The sequence below is a fragment of the Triturus cristatus genome, chromosome 10, assembly GCF_964204655.1.
Source record: "Triturus cristatus chromosome 10, aTriCri1.1, whole genome shotgun sequence".
Lineage (NCBI taxonomy): Eukaryota > Metazoa > Chordata > Amphibia > Caudata > Salamandridae > Triturus > Triturus cristatus.
Genome location: NC_140593.1, coordinates 769,395,150 through 769,417,215, shown reverse-complemented (window position 1 = coordinate 769,417,215; position 22,066 = coordinate 769,395,150). Strand labels below are relative to the sequence as shown.

General features: G+C 43.2%; 1 protein-coding gene across 1 annotated transcript in view; it reads left to right on the top strand.

The window, feature by feature from the left end:
* Positions 1-4,385: 4,385 nt before the first annotated feature.
* The window catches only part of LOC146789984 (uncharacterized), a 228,233-nt gene continuing 210,552 nt past the window's right edge, over positions 4,386-22,066 (top strand). The window contains exon 1 of the mRNA XM_085628305.1: positions 4,386-4,605. The gene's annotated coding sequence lies outside the window, so the exon portion shown is untranslated. The remainder of the gene's footprint in view (positions 4,606-22,066) is intronic.

Below are 22,066 nucleotides of genomic sequence, written 5' to 3'. Positions count from 1 at the left end.
CACATATTGAAAACGTCCACCACCACTTTTGTCCACAAATTCAAATAAGACAAACTACACGGACCAACAAAAACACCAAGACACAAATCAGACCAGTTACTAATTCAACAAGCATTGGCATAGCCAATAGGTTTCTCCTTTGGGACCTTACAAGTGTTTAACCATGCAACAGTTGATGTTGTTGCACCAAGGATATTGTGCTGGATAACTAAACACTTATAAGAACCCAAAAGCGAGACCTATTGGCTATGCCAATGCTTGTTCAGTTTGCCCCCAGTCCTCTTCGGGGTTTGGAGTGCCATCCAGTGCATGCAGTGGATTTCCGATGCAAATAGATTCTTAAAATCTTTTTCCAAGTAAGAAGAACCTCATTACAACTTTAACAGCCATGCTTTTTCCCCAGACCCGATACTTAAGTAGCTATGTAGTTCACGGATTAGTAACCCATTTACTGTAGCATGGTTTTATCTGTTGTGTAGTAAACATTTCATGTAAGGTACGGGGCTTACAATGTGCGCATTTACTTTAATGTTTTGGGGAGAGGCATGTATATGTAATGAAGGGCTTATAATGCTATGCGTATGGTTATCACCATAAGGATTTCACGCAGTTATTGTGCCGATGATTAGTGTTCATTCTTCTGCACTCGCATGCAGTTGTCGCCAGCATATCCTTACTCACAAGAAAGACTTCTGAAAACAGTTTCCGAAGCGGAAGTATGGAGAGCAGGCATGTGTGTCATGAAAACAGCAGAGTTAGCCAGGGAGTGCGGGAACCGGCTCTTCGTCAGGGAGGAAGGGAAGTGAGCACACGCTTAAATGCCTGGAGTGTATGTGAACAGCAGCAGGGTAGTCAACCGGCGGAGATACTCTGTAAACAATGTAAAGTTAATCTCGTCCCTAATTAAAACAAGCTCGCGCAGAAGGAGGGGGGTCTACGCGATTCACTTGCGGGAGCGATAATTGCTACCATATGGTGGCGCTCGCTCCCGCAAGTGAATCTCCACACGTGCACGCGTTGCCATTGAAGGCAATGGAACGCGTGCACGGTTGTGGGCGAAAAAGGGGACCGATGGCTAAAGGTCTCCTCCTATGCAGCGCTTGCGCGCTGCGTAGGCGAGACTTAAAAACAAAGCACTGTGGCTCGGTCAGCATTGACTGCGCCATAGCCCTTTATTTTTTATTTACTTTAAGCCATGCTAAACAGCTCAGGCTAACATTGGTGCAGTGAAACAGCAGTAATTACACAACCTGTAATCCGCCTCCTTCATTTTAATGGCAGGTTCAGTAACGCACAATCTTGAGACCGTGGAACACACTAAAATATGAGACACTAATCTGCGTGAAGTACTAAATTCAGCTGCTCAAAATGTTAAGTGGCCAGATACTGCCTGACTGGAAGATGTGACCCATGATGAAGCAAACATATTCATGGGAAATTAAGTTTAGATTGTAATATTTTTTTCATTGGCTGCTGTCATTTTGCAGTAAAGATTGAGAAGCATAATTGGAGGCCCCTGCACTGACATAGAATTTCAAGGCTACGCAAAAACCAGGGCAGGTCAGACATAGAAATAATACTAAGGGCTTTAATCTAAGTTTTATGTATGGCCTGTCCCAACTTTTGCTACTCAAAAACTGGTTACCCTAAATAAATGCCACTCAATGCTGTCATACACTTTCAAATAATACATTGTGATGATTAGGCATTTCTAACAAAATATATTTTTGAAATTCAAATAAAACACTAAAAATACACTTTCCATCTCTTTCAAACCACACAGCTGTAGGAAATGCATTAATTTAACATCTGCTGCTTTCTCTGTAGAATGTGCCAAGAACCTGCAAAGGCCAGAGCTGCTGACTTTTGAACTGGGGAACCAGGTTTGAGTCTGGCGCTTGCTTAACATCCTGAGATACTAAGCAAATAACTTAGGGCATGCTTACAAGTATAGTTGCTATTTATAAAACCTGGTAAATAACAATAGCAGGGGGGTTGTTACTTATCGGGTGCAATAAATAGCACCCATTACAAATTTCTAGGGAATATGTGTTTTTTGGAAATAACGCACACAAAACGCATGGTACGTAAATATTGTATGCTGTCCCCCATTAAATTTCAGCAGGTTTGACCTGCCAAAATCTAATGAAGTTTGAGGTATTTCACACATTCAATGATTATCGGATGCATTAAATACTGATGGAGCAGGAGTACTTGTATCTAAATCTACAGGTATAATTGCCATACACAACCTGGTAGCCTTATGGCTAGAGCGGTCGACCTCGAAGCTGGGGAACCGCGTTCGAGTCTCGGCAACGACGCTCAACGTCCTGTGATTCTGAAAAAATCACTTAATCTCCCCGTACCAAAAATAAATGTGTCCATCAGTAACAAAACTGGTTCTCATGTAAAGCGCTCTGATACCCGATGTCTCGGGTCTAGTTTGCGCTATATAAAACTAAAAAAATAAAAATAACACTTAACTTAAGAGCAACCATTTAAATACATTTTCATAAACTGTGAAACCATTAAGCTCCACAGGAAACAACAATGAGAATTTAAATAAATTCTAAAAGTATTTATTAACAAGATTGAATTAAAGCAATGACATTAATCCATTAAGAATTCTAATTGAAGCAATCATTAGTTACAAATTTAAATAGTCCAAGAGCCCATATTTCAGGAGAAGAAAAAATATAATATTAGTTAGAATTACATAAAGAACAGTTGCGGCTCGCACAGGTAAGGGCAGTGAGGCAGGTGGGGAGTGGTGGAAGTCGATAGACGACGGCATAAGTAATATTAAATAAATAAATAAAACCACTTACTTTGCGCTCGCCCCATCGCTGACTCGGCGAGCCCAATGTAAGGGGTTTTATTTATTTAACATTACTTATCCCATCGTCTGTCGACTTCCACCAACCCCCACCCCATCGCTCTTACCTGTGCGAGCCACTACTGATAAAGAACAGAGCATATCCAGAAGGCAAGTTCCATAAAGAAAATCCCTAATCTAAATTAGCTATTATGATTCAAGAAAAAGGACTTTTAGTTTAGGTAAATAAGGGAAGGTATCACATTAACAAGACCAAATAAAAGTCTTTGAACCTGAGAATAAGTATGATTAGGCATAAAGCCTTTGCACTCAGGTTGTGGAGATCAGCAGAGGTGAGAAAAATCTTCCCAGTTTGAAGTTGGTAAGCTTCTCTGTCCCTAACTAGCCCCAGGACACACACTATTATATTTCGAGAATAACATTATTTTCCACATTTGAGCTAGTTCCCACATTTGAACCGATCAGTTCTTCTCCAGACCCCGGGAACAGGTATACTACCTACCTTCTCATGTCTAAACAATGAACCAGCAGGTATACTACCTACTTTCTCATGTCTAAACAATGAACCATGCGTGGCTATGTCCTTGAATTGTTTCACCGGACAGACTGTTGGCTACAGTCAGCTCTTCCCACGAGTCGCTCTCCCACTGTGGCATCTTCTACTCTTTTATGAGAATCTCACTCTGTTATCTAATAAATAACAAATAACTATTCAATAGCTAGCGAAATGACATTAAAAAAAACAAAGCATCTGAAGTTAGAAGGAAAACAATTAGGTGCAGAACAAAGGAATATAAAACGTGCAGGCGTTTTAGCCTTTCACATGTAAATTCGACATTCAATATGGCAATAGAAAAAGTGACTAACCTTAACTATTTAAACATCTTAACCCAGGTGCTGCTCATAACGGCTAAATGCAGTCACCTACTACAAGTTATGTAAATGGCACACGTTATTTAGCAATGTAAATGACATTTTGCTGATAAATGCATTAATTATGCAAATATAAAATGACACTCCTTCAACCTTCAAACTTAATTTCGACCAATGCGTAAACGGGAGTTTACGCATGGGTCAGGGTTTAACGAGCAACTTGTAATTAGGGCCTTAATTTCCCAGTGCCTGTCGCAGATCCCCGTCTCAACGCCGTAATATATATATTATATATTTTAAAGGTGTTCTTGTATAATGTAGCTTGTGCTCATGTAAAGTGCTCTAATACCTTCGGGTCGAATTTGCGCCGTATAAAACCTGCAAAAAAAAAAAAAGAAACCGTTAAATTGCACGGTTATGTTAAAGTTAAGCTTTTCACTCCGAGTCTGCAAATAGAGTAATCAATGCTTATTACATACATATATACATGTACGCAATACCGTCCTAAGCATTTTGGGAGAACTGAATATACGGGACACCGGTTCACGATCCGTTAATAAAACTCGGTGACAGCAGGGAGGATCGTCTCCAATAAAAGGTCGGCTTTCGGCGCTTTAAGATGACGAATGCGGCCCTTGTACGGCTGGGGCAATCATTTCCGGATTTGACGACTACCCTTTCCGGGGCGGGCTTTCTGCCTTTGTAGCCATTTGCTAACTGTACGGGGCGGTACAAGGCAGCCAGTCTATAAATGATACCTTTCGTTAGCGTGTCATTCACCAGAGATTTTATCCAATTGGTTGTCGCCGCCTTCAGTTTTGTGAAGTACTCTTGGGGATAAAAGGAAGAGAGAGGGGCAATTGAATTTTAAAAGACCCTCCGCCGTTAGACGATAGGTAAGCCTGAGTCTTAAGAATTCTTTCTGTTTCAGGACGGCTGGCTCGCATGCATCTTAGATACAGGCATGATGGTGATATTGTGACAATACACACTGTATGTGACTGTTTGGGGGTAGAAGGCTCTGTGCTTATTGACCTTTCTCGCTTCTGTTAGCTTTCCTTCAGTTCCCCATTGTTCCTATTCACAGACTGACCACGTTTTAGCTAGCAAAAAGAGACACTTCTTATGAGTTATTTATATAACGCTCGTGCATGAGTAAGCATTTACAGTGAGCAAAACATTGTGAGCTAGTTAGATGGAGGTCAAAACATGTTTTTACAAAGTCTGCCACAGAGAAATTGACAAGGAAAAAAGTTTATGAACAAACTATAATCATCGTAGTTCATACAGTTAAAGAGTATGCTACACAGTTGTTTGTATCTGGTCCTTACATATCATAACCCTGGCATTAGGTGGGGCTAGATGAGCTCATGAAAATGATTGCTGGGATGAATAAACAGGCTAGAGCAGATTACGTATTGTTAGTTTGCAGGAATATGGGGTTTGATTAGGATGTTGGGCGGTCGGATTACCGGCAGGCCTTAGGTGGCGGTCCGACTGCCGGCATCCTTTCGACTCCAACCGCTGCATTACGATGTTGGTGTTCGGACCCACAGCTGTCAGATGAAAAGCCTCCCCCAGGATCTGATCCCATTGGAGCATCGTCCTAGCATGGTGGCGGTGCTGAGGCAGGCACACCCTTCGGGATTACAATATCTCTTTGCAAACAGCCTTTCCATGACAGGATTCCCGCCATGAAAAGGTAATCGGAAAGGGATATGGAAGGGCCCCAAACAGGGCCCTGTTCGTCATGGGCCACTGAAAAGTGGCTCCCATTTACCTCAATGAAAGAAAGAAAATATTCCTATATAGCGCATGGCTACCCTGAGGCATCCCAGCGCTGCGGATGGGCGTCGAGGAGCAGGTGGATTTATGGGAATAGCCAAGTCTTCAGTTGTTTGCGAAATGTCAGATAATTGGCTTCCTTGCGGATGGAGAGCGGGAGGGAGTTCCAGAGTCTAGAGGTGTTGTAGGAAAGAAGGCGACCCCCTGACCGGGCCCTCTTGATTCTGGGGACTTTCCCTAGATGGAGTTGGTCTGAGCGGAGACTTCTGATGGCTTTGTAGGGCTTGATTAGGTTTTTGATGATGGGGGGCCTTTATTATGAAGGCTTTTGTGTGCGATGCAAAGGGCCTTGAAGTGTATTCTTTCTTGTATCGGGAGCCAGTGGAGTGTCTTCAGGGCAGGCTTGGCTAAGCTGCGGTTATTAGTGCCTGTGAGGAGCCTAGCTGCCGAGTTTTGGACCACCTGTAGTTTGGAGATAACTGAGCTGGGCGCGCCCAGATAGAGGGCATTGCCGTAGTCCAACCTAGAAAGAATGAGCGCTTGAACTAAAAGCTTTCTGGAGTGGACAGATAATAGAGGGAGTACTTTCCGTACGGTACGGAGCATACCATAGCAGGTGGCAGCAGTTTTTCTAGCTTGTGTTCTAAAGGTGAGATCATGGTCGAGCCAAATGCCCAGGCTCTTTATTTCCTGTTTAGGCGATGGTGCGGGCCCCATGCACAGTGGCCACAGGTTGTTGGGGTTGAAACATGAGCTCGGTCTTGTCACCGTTAAGCTTGAGGTGGGAGGAGCTCCTCCAGCTGGTGACTTCTTTAAGACATGAACAGAGGTTTGTGGGAGACTGCTCTTCCTGGTTCAAGGTCACAATGAGCTGGGTATCATCAGCGTAGGTGACCAGTTGCATTCCAAAAGGGGCAACTATCTGTGCTAGTGGGGACATGTAAACGTTAAAAAGGGTAGGGCTCAAAGAGGAGCCCTGAGGTACCCCACATTGGAGTGGTACTGGTTGGGACCGGGTGTTACCTTCAAATACCTGGAAGAATCTTTCTTCCAGGAATGATTCCAACCAGGACAGGGCCTTGCCTGTCACTCCCACCTTTTTGAGACGGTGTATCAGGATACGGTGGTTCACCATGTCAAAGGCTGCACTTAGGTCTAGGAGGATGATGGCTGAGGATCCTTCGGCATCGAGAATCTTTTGTGACTCCTCCACCACCGCTATTAGTGCAGTCTCAGTGCCCTGGCCGGGACGAAAGCCGGCCTGGGAGGAGTGCAGCAGTTTAAAGGTTTCAAGGTGAGCAGAAAGTACGTGGTTTACGTATTTTTCTGCGACCTTGCTAATTCCAGGGAGTAAGGAAATGGGGCGATAGTTGCCCAGTTCCGTGGGATCTAGGTGTTTTTAAGTGCCCTCACCATGGCGTTTTTCCAGTCCCAGGGGACTATACCTGAAGCTAGAGAGGCATTGATTAAATTGGCGATAGGAGTGATAATTGTGGGCATTGTTAGCTTCAAAATATTGAAAGGAGCAGGGTCGCTCGGGGAACCACTTTTAATTGAGTCTAAGATGTGGGGGAGGAGTTCCTCAGAGTGGAGCGTATGCCTCTAGGTGAATGGTGTTATTCTGAGGTTCCAATTCGAGGAGCTCAGGGAGTTGATCATTTTTAAAAGGTGGAAGGAGGTTATGGATAATTTTGATTTTGGTGGAGAAGAAACCTGCCATTTTCTCACAACCATGGCCGTTCGGGTCGGGGACGGGGGGGGGTCGGGAGTTCGCAAGAGTTGTTTTGCGATCCGGAATATTTCTTTGGGGGAGTTGGAGGACGATTGAATTTTTCCTCGTGGTAGGCGGCCTGTGCTGCAGCAGCATCTGCTGCCGCCCCTCTAACTCGCCGAGCCATGCCGCCACGGTGGGACCGCTGGTTTTCTGACCGCCAGTCCCGCGGTTATATCCAAACATCAGTTGGAACACTGCAAGCTCCTCAGGTGGTCTTCTGACCGCTGCAATAGTGCCCGGTGGTCTGGCCACTTGGCAACATAATGATGCCCATGGTTTCAAACAAGGGGTGGATGTGGTCTAGAGATCTATCAAGTGCTTTCCGAAAATCCTTAACCAGTGGGGAAGTTATGAATGTTAGTTTCAGTTCCCACGTGTTTGTCTTGCCATTCCCCTTCTCTTTCCTGTCACTGCACCTATGCCTCTCACTTATGTCATAGCCGTTTTTCCTACGCTGTCACCTCCCCCTTATATCATTATTAGCCCCCCCATTACTCCTCCTCTTCTCTCTTACTCTATTTCTGTGTTTGCTGAAGTAGGCTAGCCTCAAAAGTTCATGTATTCAATTATTATTAGTTTGGTGCAATTAGAATGTGCAAAGCAAGAAATAGAATCGCACACCCAGTATAGTATTATAAACATGTTTTAATTGAGAAATGCAAATATTATCCAATTACATTAGGCAAATATGTCAATATATCAGTCTGACACCAATACAGTAAAAAACGACTCACAATTTGGAATGGAAAGAACAATTTTGTGTAGCATACCTTCATCTGCACTTGTCAGTAGATCCTATTCAAATTTCACATTGCAGAATGTAGCAGCAGACTGGTATGTGACAATGCACTATTCACATTAGAATCTTCCAGTTATACCCTCTGCCTTTTTATAGCTTATTTCTGCAAACTCATGTTTTAATCATGTGAAGTCCCACTTACTGCTCAGACAAGCCCCTCTGAAATATTCCATCCTGCTTGCAGGCCAGTAGCATAGGGCCCTTGCTTATTCAGGATAGCTTAACATAGCATTGTCTCGATTTGGTCATTTCTACTTGGTGTTGCCTTCTTTAACCTGCCGTGATCCCATAGTACCGACAGTTTAGTTTAGTTTTATTAAACGATTTCAAATCATGCCAATAAGGCAATTCAAATATTTCATTATATGCTTTAAAAATACAACACACTTTCTACTTACCAGAAGTACAAAAATATTCTAAAACCATAAACCTTGATTTACCAATAATCAAACCATATCCTTATTTGTGCAAAATAAATTTGTTTATGTGCAAAAATATAATTATAGTAGGAATTAATCATCTTTTATAAAGGGAAATTCCTTGGAAGACAAAACACAAATCCACCAGCAATGATTTACCAGTAATTTAACAAGTTCCTTAATATTTGTGCAAACTACAGTTGTTTAAGGACTAAATCCAATGATAGCAGGCTTCAACTTTTTAAAGAAGATAAATACAAAGGAAACAAAGTGTAGATCATGCGTGCAAAATATTCTTTAAAAAACCCTGACAAAAATGTACCTATGGTATAGCAATGTCATTTATTATTTTTGCAAAATAGTTATTTTCTTTGTAAAATACCGTTTTAGGAGCATGATATAACAATATCCCTATTATTTCTGCAAAATATAGTTATTTATGTGCAAAATAAAACTTTAGCAGCGCGTAGCAAGAACCATATGAAATTAGAAGAGTGGATACCTTAAAGGTCCATCAGGTTCATGATATATATGTGGGTGTCTTTTTAAAAAAAAAAAATTAAGAAGCATTGATTCTTTATGATCTCAATACAGAATTACATATACATGAATGGCACCATTTTAAAATAAGAGAAGACAAAATAAACGATAGAGAACAATCACAAATACATAGTAACAATAATCAAAAAAAATTCAAACTATACAGTTGTCATATTGTTACGTCTTATCCGTGTAAAAGATCCAATGTACTCCCCTTGCTTGGTTCCCATGTTATCCTTAACTTAAATCGATTTGGGAGATTGTCAATTATTGCAAACTGCAGCCTGCAGACAAATCTAAACTCCTGCCGCCACGATTCTGAATCGGGTGCTTCCTTGTGCAGCCATGCTCAAACAATTATTAAGCTCAGAGGTCACTGCAAAATAAAAATAAAAACGCCAGCTACCATCAGGGGCATGTTCGAACAGAACAGTTTTTGCATCTGGAGTGATATTAGACTTGCAAAGTTGGTTTATCCATGTGAATACTTTATGCCACAATGGTATGCTAGAGCCACAGGTTTAAAAAATATGAACCATATCCGACTCTGGTGCATCACAATGAAAAAAAAAACAAAGTAATCCTCGGGCCCCACAAGTGCAGCTTGAGTGGTGTATAATAGATATAATTCAGAAGCTTAAGAGTGTGCCTTAAGCCGGGAGATATTAAGAGCACCCTGGGACAGCATGTAATCTTCACGCATATCCGACGCATATACATTGAACTGCAAGCTTCATGTCCCATGAACAGCAAGTATCTCAAATTTATTAAGCATTTTGCCCTGATGGTCCATAAAAGAGATAGAAAGTATGTATCAAACCATGTTCTTAATTTTAATAGAACTCTCAAGAAATTAATTACGATTCATATCAATATCACGATCAGAGTCGCTTTATAAATTCTCTTAATTGCAGAAAGAAGAACATGCCCATCTTAGGGAGCCTTTAGTCCCTATTTAGATCATGAAATGTTAAAAAGATAAAATTCTTAGAAAATTGACCCAGATATTGAATTCTAACTCTGCGCCAATATTTAAAAAAGCTATTGTGAAAAGAGGATGGAAAGTTGAGGATGTTACCTAGCAGAGTATATTGATGGAACGTAGGTACCTGACAAGTGTCTCGAATAACCCTCCAGAACTGATGGTAAACTAATAACATCTTAAACCGCATATGCTTACATCCACCACCTCAGGATCCATTGAAACACCCTTGCATGGATTGTATCCTTCCCTACAGGATGAACCCATAGATCCTGGCTATCCCCTTCTCATCAGAACTCAAGAGCATCATCTGCGGCGTCCTGCAAAGAGCATCCCTCAACCCAAACCTGTTCAGAATCTACATGACTCCTCTGGCCAGCCTCGTCAGAACCCATGGCATCAACATAATCTCCTATTCAGATGAAACTCAGCTCATCCTCTTAATCTCAGAAGATCCCTCCACCACCAAGACCAACTTCCACACCTGGATGAAGAGCGTCGACAACTTGATGAAGACCAACTGATTGAAGGTCAACACTGACAAGACCGAAGTACTGATCGGAAACCACCCCTTTCCGTAGAATGACATCTGGTGGCCCCCTGAACTCGGACTCACACCCTTTCAGACAGATCACGCCTGCAACCTTAGCATCATCCTAGACAGCAAGCTCACCATGAAGCACCAGATCAACACTGTTGTCTCATCCTGCTTCCACACTCTTCACATGCTCTGAAAGCTCTTCAGGTGGCTCTTCGCCAACACCAGGAAAACCGCCAGCAAGGCCCTAGTCATCAGCTGACTCGACTACGGCAATGCATTCCATGCAGAAAACTCCACCCATCACCTGAAGAGACTACGGACCATTCAGAATTCAGCGACAAGGCTCATCCTGGACCTCCCTAAAAGGACCCACATCAACCTCCACCTCAGGAACATCAACTGGCTCCCCGTTGAGTAAAGATGCCAGTTCAAGATGCTGACAGACATCTACAAAGCCCTCCACGATTAAGGACCGTCCTACATCAACCCCTGCCTGAACTTTCATAAACCTTCCAGACATCTGCGCTCCACCACCCTTGCACACACTTCTTGTGTCTGTCAAAACTACAGCGATGGTCACTCCTTCTCCTTCCTCGACGTCATATCTTGGAATGATCTCCCCCCTCCACCTCCAAACAGCATCCTCGCTCACGGAATTCAGTAAGGGAATCAAGACATGGCTCTTCAACTGACTGCAGCAGGATACCAGTGCCTGCATACCCTCACAGGTGATTAGCCGTACTCTACAAGGCCTAACTGATTGATTTTGATGCAGTGTTGACCAGTTCTAGCCCCTACTTAATGGTTGTAGTATTGGTCCAGTATTCCGGAAATAAGGCTGCAGGGTCCCATTGGATAAAACCTACTACTGCAGAGAGCCAAAACATATACTCAGCTAGGTAGTAATTCCACTAAATTGGGAGTGCAAATCACCCCCCCCTCACACACCCATGTGGGAGTTGAAGATAACAAATAGTGCACGAGGGGTTTTTATTATTATCCAACCCTCGCAGTCAGGGTTGAATATATTGACTTGATCCTGGACATGTAGCCCGCCTCTAATGCCATCTGTCATGATGGTCCATAGATATGGCAAGGAAACCATGTCAAATGCTTTTTTCAGCATCCAACAGGATAATTCCGGCGGATCCATTTAGTTTCCTCTCCACATCCAAAGCAGAGATGGCAAGATTGACTTTGGGTAAAGTGTCCCGTGAGTAAAAAATCCATGCTGCGTTGGGTCTATTAATAAAGTAATCACAGCAGCTAATTGATTCGACCGAATACAGGTATACATTTTAGAATCACAATTAATCAGGGAGATGAGATAGTATGAGCTGCAGCTTAAAAGATCTGCGTTCTTTTTCGTGAATATAGAGATATGTTTGCCCCATGAAGGTGGAACTGATGTTAAAAAAAAAAAAAGCAGCTGAATTAACTAACTCTGGAAAAGAGTTTAACTGAACTAACCTAGGTGCTCCTGAACCCTACAACAACCCATAGCCAATCTCTCCACCCTCCACCCCATGCCACGCCGTCCAAGCTCATTCCTATCCTACTCAAACGAGTAGGATTTTGTTGTAGCCCCATGTGTCCTCACCACCCCACACCCCAACAATTGCCTCAGATGCATTGGGAGCCTGACCAACATCAACTCCCACCCCTGAGGAAGTTCCATGTAATGAGTAACAAAGTAACAGATTATGCTCCTAATAGTATTCATTCCATACAAAAGAACTCAGTGCTCTCAGTACTGTCCAAACTATTCTCTTGCACCTGTTACCCATAAGCATGATTGAAAAGTAAAAGGAAAGAAAAAACATTAAAAAATATACGCACACAGTGAAAAACCCAAGTTACTGGGACATTATATATAAGCTTAGTTTTCACTCGTACAAAACCATTCAAATTCATCAGTTAAGAGTTATCTCAAGTAACTATAACTCCTCCCCTAAGGTAACTATTACTCGTGCCCCCGCCATGCACAGTTTTCCCATAAATAATTTTACTGCAAATGTTGCAGTGACATTATAAAGGATGTCATTGAAGATGTCATGACTGATGAAATATGTGGAGTAATTAGCAGTTCATCGGGAGGCGTGAGTTTTAGTTACTTGAGACAACTATAACTACTGAATTTGAATGGTTTTGTATGAGTGCAATCTGAGCCTAACTATAATGTCTCTGTAACCTTTGTTTTTTTCCAGTGAATCCTTTATATTTTTTAATGCCATTTCCTGTCTATAAAATCCATGCAACCTTGGTGTATGAGTGGTGTGTGGGTGTGCGAATATGCGGTGGGTGTGTGAGTGCATGTGTGACTGGCTGTGTGGGTCTGTGAGTCGGTGTGGGAGTGGCTCAGTAGGTGTGGGAGTGTCTGGGTGTTTGTGGGTCTGTCAGTGGGCATGAGTGGTTGTGTGGTGTTCGAAAGCCATGTGGGTCTGTGAGTGGGTGGGTGCGTGTTGTTTTGAAGTTCTGTGAGTGGGTATATGAGTGAGTGGCTTTGTGAGTATATGAGTAGGTGTGTGTATCTGTGAGTGAATGTATGTGTTTTTTTTATGTGGTCTGGATCCCCGGATCCTCCCAGAATCCATGAGGATCTGCGAATCCTGGAGTGGTAAATAAAAAAACTTTGATCAATTTCCTATACGTGTGGGGTCCCTCATAGACGCCTCTATTAGTCACATGGGGTCAGGGTGCCTGTACCCAGACCTCTTCTATCACTTTTTAAATGTATTTTCCCTGCAGGGGACTGTGCCCCCATGAGCCAAATGGCAGCTGCAACTTTCCTCCTAGGTTGCTGCTAGCCAATCCCGATATTGCTGTTGGACTGTGGCTACGCGAATCCGAGGAGGGTCAGCGAATGATCCTTGTCCCTATAGATACAAATTTGGATTTGCCTTAATATTTCCCAAACTACTGAACAGATTTACACCAAATCATAAAAAAGCAATTCTCTGGACCAATATCTACCTTTCTGCCAAATTTGCAATAATTTCGTTCAACTTTTCGGTCTATAGTTGTGTCCCAAAGTCCCTATGGAAAATTGCATGGGAAAAACGCGTTTTGAGACCCACAACTTTTTCTCGCCCCTGCTTCACGGATTACCCCTAAACTTTCAAGACCGCAACTGAAGTGAGCGGCAAACTAATTTTGAAAAGTTTGGTAAGATTCGTCGAACGGTGCCAAACGTACTGGCAAAAAAAAAATGCTTTCCCTGTGGGAACTACTTCCTAACTATAACTATGTACTGGCGACCGACAGTAGGTACTATAAATAAATATGAGAAGGGAGAAAGAATAGACCCCAGTCAAACATTTCTGTTCAGTGACCCCCCCTCCCCTTTTTCAGTTGACCACCAGCCCAGAGTATCCTAAAATTGAGAGAGCAATAGCAGATGCAAACCTTCAAGATCAGCCGACAGTAATTCATTAAATGGAGTCACCACTTGGGATTGCTCTTGGGTTCACTGGTCTCCCTCCTCCCCCCCAACATTCCCCCCCCCACATACACACCGTCTTAGTAAATCTTGTGCCCTTCGAGATCTTGACAATAAGTTGTTTGGACTTTGAAGCAGATCTTAAGATGGCAGGCTCCAACAAAGACAGTGGCCCCTAGCTTCTGAAATGAGAAAATAGTTTCACGCAGGTGCCAAAGACGTTCCACCATTTCCCCCATTTCCCAACAGATGTCCTATCTAACAAAGAATTGTACTCCGCAGACTTTCACTGGCTATCTTGGCTGAGCCAACTTAAATACATGCTGCCTGAACAAAAAGTTCCCCACATATATCAGATTAGCCCACAGGTATCTTGCCGCCCTGCCTTTATTTGGTGTGTGAAATAGGATTCTGTAGCCCTGTTGTACCTGGCAGTCCATTCCCCAATTTTTTAGAGGGGGGCGGGGGGGGGGGGGTGGTTAAGAAAAAAAAGATGAACAATATAGCAGCTGGGGTCATCCCCCTTTATGCCCATTCTGAACCCCCAATACCTGAAGATTGTTGCACCGCATCCTGTTCTCCACATCTTCCATTTTCTGTGACATGGCCAGCAATTTATCGTCATAATGTTTTACTTGAATTTTGATGCCTTACGGAGACTCGTTCAGACTAAGTGTGGAACTCAATGTCATTAAGGCGGTCATAGAGCATATCCATATTCTTAGACCGTTTTCGCATCCCCACCAGGGTTTTTAAGTGGTAGGTTTTCAGCGCCACGGAGTCTTTTCTATACGCCTCCTGATGGAGCTGAAGCAGAGTATAGATACAAGCTAAGGTGAGGGGGGCCGGGCCACCAACTCCTGATTCTTTTCCGGAACCAATATTTGGTCCTTCCTGTGCCGATTCTTCCATTGGATTAATAAAGGGAGCAGATATGAGTAGCATGTTGGCAGCAATCGAAGGCAGTTGAACTTCCATTAAAGCTTTTAGTAGTGTTCGATTGTTCAGGAGCTAGCTCCGTCCCCTCAGGGCCCAAATCCATTCATCCTCACCGGCATTGCCTAATGTCATGAGATCATGAGCATGGCCTTTTGCTGTTCAGGTCTTGTCCAGTGCCCAGGGGGTTGGCGTTTTAGTTCTCACAGTCAAGTCAACTTCCTTGTCTGATTCAGATGTAAATAATCTGCTAGTCTCAGATTGAACTGACAACGACAAAGGCCTCCTGATTTTCATGAGTCTCTGCATTGCTGCACGGCCTAGAGCATAGCCCCTTCCAAGTTGGTTGTAGTCGGGGACTCACCCCATGATGCCTGTTCCATATCCACCCTGAGCCCTTATATCGTCTGCACCGCATTACCCCCATCCTCTGTAATGCCACACAGGGTTTGAGTACAGCTGTCTGTGCCATTGGTAGACCCCGAACAGACTACTGCCAAGGACTCTACCGAGCTGTATAAGGGCACTGGCTTAGAGGATATACCTGGCACAATGGGTATCTGAGATACTATGGGCACAATGGATTCAGGTATAATGGGAGATGGGGAGCGTTGATGGATGTATTTAAGCCATTTGGGCCTGAATTTTTAGCCACCCCAAAAAAGTCAACCAAGTTTCTCTGAGTATAGAGCAGGACCTTTTATAGATGCATCAACCAAAGAAGAGTCAAGGCAGGCGCCTACCTTCGGTGGTAATGATGATTTAAGTCCTTGTATTTGCTGGTTCACAGGATACAGTACTGGATCGATATCACCCTGCTGCGGCAACAAAATTGCCCCACCGGAGGCCACACTGCTAGGGAGTGACCCTCTTAAGCCATCGGTTTCAGTTGCATATTGAAGTGCCAGGGCTCTACCATATATGTCAATTCCTCTCCTCTGAGCCAGCATAATTTGGGCTCTAAAGATGTAGCCCAAGGCTCCTTGGGCTCTTCGGGCTATAGCAGACCGAGTATAACTTCCACCGGCCACCTGAATGTACTCTCTGCCTCCAGCTCCAGTACGAGCTGCCAGACATTGCCGTGTACTGGCGCTTGTCTCACGGCTTCCTCATGACCCCCTGGGTCAGGCATTGTGGAGAGCTTCAGTACGCAAGCCGCCTGATAGCCACAGCACCAGCGGGAATCCTTGCGGGACAATGCAGAAGAAGAGACGGCAAAATGGTGGCAAATCACACTGCTCTGCAGGATACAGCCAGCCCGCCTGTCCTATGTCGATCTTCAGAGCAGTTAAGAAGGGCATATATAAACATCGGTACCATGGGTGCACAGGATGCATATTCCGTGTAAGTACTTATTTAGGCATTAGAGCATTTTAACGGCTTTCTGCTTTTAGCCTCCTCGGAGAGGGGCAGAGCACAGTCAGCCACGTGCCGCCATCTTAAGGTCTGTACCCAGCACTGAAAATCCAGCCTCCTACGTCATATCTTACGATATGTTGTAACATTAATAGGTAGAAACCATTTCACAAGACTCAAAATTCATCAGGCCTTGAAAAATCCCAAAAATGTTACTAGACCTGCAGGTCTAGTGACTAAAAAAAATCTACTGTGCTTAATTATAATGCTCCTGACCCATAAACTGGTTTTACATTATGCGATTGTGGGCAAATATTTTGATTGACTGAGATACCGTTTTCTTCATTATCACATATGTGATCCCCTTCAAATACGCGAGTTCAGCATGTCTGCTGTGCAGAAAACTCTTGTTTGGTTTCATTGTCTAAACGTTTGCTCCATATATAATCTAAATCTAGCGCCAGATAGGATACACATGATCGCTGACTTGCCTCTGTTCATTAACCGCATTGTCATCAGTGCTGGGGCAGAAATGTTTCTGAACTCCTGTTTAAAAGCTATCCCTTTTAATAAATACATTACTAAAGCATGAGGTAGCAGCACACTGTCATTTGCAATCAGCAGACTTTACTTTGAAATGCCCACAGAATTATTTCCTACTGACCTATCGTTTTAAAACTATATAGTGTACAATGTCTGGAAATCGAGTTTCTGCAAATATTTATCATTTGCACATCACCAAGTAAAGTGTTGTAATTTGTTTTACTCCTATGTAAATCTTTGTTTGCATCACACTCCTGAATTACAAAAAAAGTTTTCATAATTCATGATATATTGTGAAATAACTACTATTCATTTACAAGCTGTTTAAATATTGTTCAAGAATCAACTTGAAATTTTACAGCCTTTTGTTTCACAATTGTCAGATAACTCACTTGACAGAACGCACTAACTATAATAAGATAAAGAAAAGTAACAAATATTTTCCAGGAACCGATGAGCAACAATTCATAAAAAGAGAAACTGACATTTGACCTCTGTCCTTGAACAGACAGCAAATGTGTCAAGAAAAAAAAAACAAGATTTATCGCTCTTCACTTTCTGAATAAACAGAACACCTGTTCCTTCCAGTTTAAATGAACTCACCAGCAAGGTTGAGTAAATGCTAAAAATAGCTCGACCTGATAAAAATCTCTTCACATTGCGAGTGGGCTAGTGGATTTTTCGAGGCCTGTTATTGGATCAACCCTCCACATTCCATAAGACAAATCTATTACAATGAGCTACTCAAATCAGTTAGCCTTTCAGCAACTGCGGGCAGACTTACCCTACTGGGAAACACAATCTCGTATTATTAGACTTTAATATTACACTCAATAACTCGCTAATACGACAAACCATGTACATTTCTAAAAACAGGGAGTAATAGACGACTTGTTATATCAAAGCAAGTGCAAAATACAATTCTGTGCGGAAAAGACAATGGAGCTTTTTAACAGAAGGGACACTAATGCCACTTTCTGTCCCAGACTGACTAATGAACCTCCTTTTTCTAAAGGCCCGGACCTTCCCCAGCCTGACTACCAAGGCCTAATTCCTGATATAGACACTTTTTATATCCCCCAAATAAGGCTGAATATCCCCGCCATAGTCTGACTCCAGTAGGTTTTGCAGGTTGTCTCTATTACCCACATCTTCTGTATCGCCCTTCCTGGAACACTCTTATCATGCATTTTAATATTTGTTTCTTCAGGGAAACAGCCATGTTTTGCTGATCAAACCCTAGTGGAATATCCAAAGAGGCCTTAATATCGTGTAGGTTACCTACCCATTGGCCTAGTCCATTCTCCTGCAGGTAGGATTTTATTATTTGCCTCAGGGAGCCCTCATCCAACTTTAAAAGGCAGCCCTAGTAATTAAGGTTCCTCTTATGTATTTGAAGGCTATATTAGCGAGGCCTATCTCTAACCTAAGTGCAAAATTCACGGAGCCTCTAGGCAGGCCGAGCCATCTTTCTCTGATCTTAGTTTCAATAATCTTACAGCTGCACAGAAATAAGCTTAACATTGTTCCATTGTAAGTCTCTCTTCAGACTTTGACAGTCTTATACCCAAAAGCTAAATTCATCATATATAAAGTAGGGGTGGGTGGAGATTGCGTTGTTTCACCCTGTGGAATTCCGCTGAGTGTCTGAAAACCTCCACCAGATTCTGTGGAGTTCCGCAGGGCAGAGTATTCCTCTGCCACCCCTGCTTAGGTCTCGCCTGACCCAGCGCATGCGCTGGTCTGGCGAGACTTTTTGAGAGGGCTCCAAAAAGTGCTACCAGACCAGCTTAGAGCTACAGTGCATGTGTGCGGGCGCTTGCGCCGCGCTTGGTCGCGATTGCTTTCACTTTCGCGGCCGCTTTGATGTTTGATCGCGATCACTTTCGCGCCGCACTGCCGCTTGGCATAGCCAATAGGTCTAGCTTTTGAAACTGTTGTATCGCTAAACACTTATAAGGTCCCAAAGGCGAGACCTATTGGCTATGCCAATGCTTGTTTTTTGCTTGCTGCAAATGTAAAATAATTCTCTGAAAGCGCATGCGTATTGCTGCAATACTGATGTAGATTCATGCTACAGTGCACTTTCACATCCCATTACTTAACCGACTAGCACTTTTCAAAAGCACAAATTTGCCATGCCAGATTGCAAATACAGTTGTTGTAGTTTTTCATGAGACAAACATATTCTCACATTGTATTTCAATGCAACTCGTCGACGGGCTAGCTTTCAGGATAATTGAGTGAGGGAAAGCATTGCAGCAGTGCAAAGGTGCTGGCGATTGCAAAAGAAGGGGCGCGAGACGCCTGCGAGAGGGGAGGGTGGAGGAAAACCAGAAGTGCAAGCACGCGCCCCGGGCTACAGCCCACCCTTTGTAACTGCATTTGGCCTGTGCACGGCGCACGCGCCGCCAGCTATCTGGCACAAGGATTTAATTTATTATGCTTTATTATCTTACTGAAACGGAATTGCGCTTAAAAGTTTTAATGCAACAGTATAAGGGAACTTGGAAAGATTCTTTACATGTTATCTGCACAATTTTTATTTACAATATTATTTTCCGGTTTTACGAATTATGAAGTAAATGGTACCTTATTGGCACACTCTCCACTCCTCCACCGCCCGCTCCTCTGCCCTCATCAGCAGAATTTTGAATGGCCGCATATGCATGCCTGGCATCCTGTCTGTGTTGGAGCGCGCTAACCACATCATACTGTACCTCTCAGACTGCGGTCTTTCACGCAGTGACTCCAAAACACCACCCATTATTGTTTTTAAAAATTACCCTGAGCCCGCCTACCAATCAATCAGACTTTTAAAACTGTGTGCGTAATATAGATGCCACAGGAGTGTTTTGGGCGTCTGGAATGAATTCTGGCGTTTAGTACACTGGAGCACAACTGTGTAAATTTAGTGAAAAGTCTGCTTTGCAGCTATAAGATGCACAAAAATGATGCTGTCTTGCTTCGCCTTTCAGATAATACAGAATCTCCCACGTGGTGGCTCAAAACACATGGCGAAGCAGGAGACAAACACACAACATAACCTTTAGAAAAGGGTTTTATTTTACAAAATGCAAAGACTTTTTAGAATAAGGCTTGGGGTTTTAATTTACACAATGCTCCAACAGAGGCTTTCCCAGATGCCAAAATAACATTTATATATATATATATATATATATATATATATATATATATATATATATATATATATATATATTCTTGCCACATTGTAGCCCAAAGGTTGACGTCGGCACTCGTCCGTGGTCAAGCCTTGAGAATAAGGCGAAACGCGTTGGGTACGGCAATGATTACAAAATAAAGCCGGCTTAAAATCCCTGGAAATACGAGTGAGTGCGTTTTCTCTTCAAACTAAATCGACCTGTCGTGTGGCAGCAGATTTGCTTCGAATTATTAATATATATAATATATATATATATATATATATATACACACTTGGTAAATGCAACAGTTAAATGCACGAATAATACAAACGAATAAACGAGCAGAAAATAATGAGATAACACTCAAGAAAATATAATATAGGATGTCCTGCAGGGGAAAGATCTATACACTAAATCACAAAGAAAACACCTCAAATGATCAAAGCCACTGGCCACACATCACAATGGCAATAAACGCCTCAAATGACCACAGCCACTGGAACAGCTCATCACAATGGCACTAGTCAGAAACAAATCACCTCACCCGATCGTTCACTCGACATCCATGCCAATTCTCACCGGGGGGGGGGCCCATTCACAGCTGGCTTTGACTCTTGTCCGGGTCTCAAATTCCGTTTGTCTTACAGCAGTACGTCTACTCTGTAAGGGAGCTCCCCCAGCTGTCAACAAACCTCAGCTCTATAGTCTCAAAACACACAGAAGGTTCGAGAATTTCCCCCCCCCCCCCCCCCCCGCGCCAAAGGAATCTTACCAGGACTGGCCATCTTCCAAGCAAGCATTCCATGGCAGGAAGGAGTTCCCATGTTACCTCTACATTCTCACATGTTCTAGCCTTTATCTTGACGAAGCTCACGAAAGCCTTCCAGGGTACATTAAACAATCTCTCACTAAACAGTCCTTGAACATGATTAACCCAAACAACTTGCAAGCATGGCTGTGCACGGAGATAAAGCTCAAGCCAGGCAGAGTCAGAATTCAGGATGACATGAGGCTGTGTCAAAGCCAACAGTAAGAACTTCATAATACTTCCCAGTGTACAACATAGTGCACATTTGTGCACCACTGCCTATAGCATCACATACTTCATCTCTCAATGTACAACACAGTGCACATTTGTACACCACTGCTCATAACACTGCATTTCGAGACCAAAAAGTATATCCCACACCTCACTCTCTCATGCTTTCAAATGCACATCCCACACGTTCTGTTCTTGGCAAGGCTGTTCTACTCCGGGACAGCTCCCACGGAAAGACTGCAAGATTACAAGAAAGAAACCTTCAAGAGAAACCAGGCATATGCAGGACATTGTACATTCAAGCTAGGATAAAGTACTACACCAAAGTCAATTAACCCCTTGTGTGCCACGCCCTTTCCCCGCCCTGTGCCGGCCGTTACATTAGCGGGCGGGGTTTATGACGAGCTGGACTCGTCATGGGTACAGCGCAACCGCGGCCCATGACGAGTCCAGCTCGTCATGGGCACACAAGGGGTTAAAATAATGGTAGTCAAAGGTCATCACAGGGTGTCAGACCACAAGAGTGCCTCTAGCACTACAGATGCTCAGGGCAAAATTGGCATGTGCTATTAAACTCTGCTCTGCTGGCAAATTACGTTTTTTTGCTGAACTCCGCACTCCAAACGGAGCACGGGTGCCTGAATTCTCAAACTCCACCAGCGGAGCTGAGTTTTCCGCCAACTCCTCTTGTAACATTCCTTTGGAGTGAAATTCCTGAAGGTCTATATGGGTTTTAAAATGTTATATCTGAAAAGGAGGACTAAATATCTATTTTCTACTTCCATGGTACCAACAGGATTCCGTACATCCCATAGACTGCCTACACTGCGTCTGGTACAGCTCTTCCTTAGTATTTTTTCAATGGCCTTGTCTCACTCCACTAAATGTATCCTGTCCCCGTTGTATTCTTTGCTTCACTAGGCCTGTTAAAGTTGTTTTGGTTCAGACATTATCATATGCATTGAAAATACATCTTATGTGTTCCACAAAGCAACATAGAACCTCAATTAATTATGAGCACATCACAGCAGGTTTGTTCA